Source organism: Mesoplodon densirostris, unplaced genomic scaffold (assembly GCF_025265405.1).
Source record: "Mesoplodon densirostris isolate mMesDen1 unplaced genomic scaffold, mMesDen1 primary haplotype scaffold_37, whole genome shotgun sequence".
Classification (NCBI taxonomy): domain Eukaryota; kingdom Metazoa; phylum Chordata; class Mammalia; order Artiodactyla; family Ziphiidae; genus Mesoplodon; species Mesoplodon densirostris.
In genome coordinates, this window is record NW_026778196.1 from 7,074,467 (window position 1) to 7,077,874 (window position 3,408).

Below are 3,408 nucleotides of genomic sequence, written 5' to 3' on the forward strand. Positions count from 1 at the left end.
TTTTGATTTCAAGGAGCATGGAGCATTGTGATGACAAGGGCATGAAGCAATGTGATCCCAAGGTTCATGGGAAATTGTGATGACAACAGTAATGGAGTATTGTGATGACAAGCGCCTAGCGCATTGTAATGACAAGGCCATTTAGCATTTTGCTGACAAAGGAATGGAGCATTGTGATGACAGGTGTCATGGAGCACTGTGGTGACAAGAGTCCCGGATCATTATGTTGTCAGGTGTCATGGAGTGTTGTGATGACAGTGGTCATGGAGCATTGTGATGATATTGGTCATGGAGCATTGTGATGAGAACGTCATAGAGAATTGGGCTGAAAATGTTCATGGAGTATTGTGATGACAGGGGTCATGGAGCATTGTGATGACAAGGGAATGGAGCATGGTGATGACAAGGTCTTGGAGCATTGTGAGGAGATGACCATGGAGACTTGTGATGACAAATCTAATGGAGCATTCTGATGAAAAAGGGAATGGAACATTGTGATTACTGGAGTCTTCGAGCATTGTGATGACAAGGGCATGGAGCATTGTGAGGAGAAGACCATGGAACGTTCTGATGACATGCGTCATGGAGCTTTGTGATGACAAGGGCATGGAGCATTGTGATTACATGGAACTTGGAGCATTGTGATGACAAGGGTCATGGAGCCTTGTGATGACAAGGCCGTGGAATATTATGATGGCAGGTGTCATGGAGCATTGTTACGACAGAGGTAACGGAGCATTGTGATGAGAAGGGCATTGAGCATTGATCTGAAATGTTTCATGGATTACTGTGATGAGAGTGGGCATGGCGGTTTGTCATGACAAGGGCACGGTACACTGTGATACATGGGTCATGGAGGATTGTAATGACAATGTCATGGAGCATTGTGATGAGAATGGCATCGAGCATTGTGATGACAAGTGTCATGGAGCTTTGTGATGACAAGGACATGGAGCAGTGTGATGAGAGGGTTCATGGAGCATTGTGATGACAATGACATGGAGCATTGTGATGCCAAGGGTCATGGAGCTTTGTGATGACAAAGGTCATGGAGCATTTTGATGACAAGTGTGTGGTGCATTGTGATGAGAAGGGCAGGGAGCATTTTGATGACAGGGTCATGCAGCAATATGATGAAAATTGTAATGGAACATTTTGATGCCAGGGGTTATAGAACATTGTGATGCCAGGGGTCATGGAGCTTTGGGATGAAAAGGGTCATGGAGCATTTTGATGACAGGGGTTATGGAACATTGTGATGTCAGGGGTCATGGAACATTGTGCTGATAAGGGGATGTAGCATTGTGATGACAGGGGTCATGGAACATTGTGATAACAGGGGTGAGGGAGGATTGTGATGACTAGTGATGGAACATTGTGATATCTCATGTGAGAGAGTATTTGGATGAGAAGTGCATGGAGCATTGTGATTACAAGGTTTATGGAGCATAGCGATGACAAGGTTGTGGATCATTGTGGTGAAAAGCGCATGGCACAATTTGATGACAAGGGTCATGGAGCATTGTTCTGACAAAGGCATGGAGCATTGTGATGACAAGGGTCACGGAGCATTGTGGTTACAAAGGTCACAGAGCCTTGTGATGACGCGGGCATGGATTGTTGTGATGACAAACGTTATGAAGCATTGTGATGACTGTAGTCACGGAGCATTGTGATGACAGGGGTCATGGAGCATTGTGATGACAATGGCATGGAGCATTGTGATGCCAAGTGTCATGGAGGATTCTGATGACAAAGGTAATGGAGCATTGTGGTGACAATGGTTTGGAGCATTGTGATGACAAGGATCAGGGAGCATTGTGCTGACAAGTGCATGGAGCATTGTGATGACAAGGGCATGGATCATTGTGATGACAAGGGTCATGGAGCATTGGGCTGAAAATGTGCATGGAGTATTGTGATGACAGGGGTCATGGAACATTGTGATGACAAGGGAATGGAGCATTCTTATGAAAAGGGGCATGGAGCATTGTGATTACGGGGGTCTTGAAGCATTGTGATGACAAGGGCATGGAGCATTGTGAGGCGAAGGCCATGGAACATTGTGATGACATGCGTCATGGAGCTTTGTGATGACAAGGGCATGGAGCATTGTGATTACATGGGTCTTGGAGCATTGTGCTGACAAGGGTCCTGGAGCCTTGTGATGACAAGGCCGTGGAACATTGTGATGGCAGGGGTCATGGAGCTTGTTATGACAGAGGTAATGGAGCATTGTGATGAGAAGTGCATTGAGCATTGGTCTGAAATATTTCATGGATTATTGTGATGAGAGTGGGCATGGCGCATTGTGATGACAAGGGCACGGTACACTGTGATACATGGGTCATGGAGGATTGTAATGACAAGGGCATGGAGCATTGTGATGAGAAGGGCATCGAGCATTGTGATGACAAGTGCCATGGAGCTTTGTGATGACAAGGGCATGGAGCAATGTGATGCGAGGGTTCATGGAGCATTGTGATGACAATGACATGGAGCATTGTGATGCCAAGGGTCATGGAGCTTTGTGATGACAAAGGTCATGGAGCATTTTGATGACAAGGGTGTGGTGCATTGTGATGAGAACGGCAGGGAGCATTTTGATGACCAGGTAATGCAGTATTGTAAAGAGAGGTGTCAGGGAGCATTGTGATGACATATGTAATGGCCCATTGTGATGACAATGGCATGGAGCATTGTGATGCAAACTTCCATTGAGGATTCTGATCACAAAGGTAATGGAGCATTGTGATGACAATGGCTTGGAGCATTGTGATGACAAGTGTCAGGGAGCATTGTGCTGACAAGTGCATGGAGAATTGTGATGACAAGGGTCATGGAGCATTCTGATGACAAGCTTGTGTAGTATATTGATGACAATGGCATGGAGCATTGGGATGAAAAGGGCATGGGGCTTTGTGATGAAAAAGGCATGGAGCCTTTTCGTGACAGGGTTCAAGGAGCATTCTGATGACAAGTGTCAGGGAGCATTGTGATGACAAGTGTATTGAGAATTGTGATGACAAAGGTCATGGAGCATTGTGATGAAAAGGGCATGGATTATTGTGATGACAGTCATCACGGAGCGTTGTGAGGACAAGTGTTATGGAACATTGTGATCACAAGGGTTTGGAGCATTGTGATGACAGAGGTCATGGATCATTTAGATTTCAAGGAGCATGGAGCATTGTGATGACAAGGGCATGAAGCAATGTGATCCCAAAGTTCATGGAGGATTGTGATGACAACAGTAATGGAGTATTGTGATGACAAGCGCCTAGCGCATTGTAATGACAAGGCCATTTAGCATTTTGCTGACAAAGGAATGGAGCATTGTGATGACAGGTGTCATGGAGCACTGTGGTGACAAGCGTCACAGACCCTTGTGAAAACAAGTGTCATGGA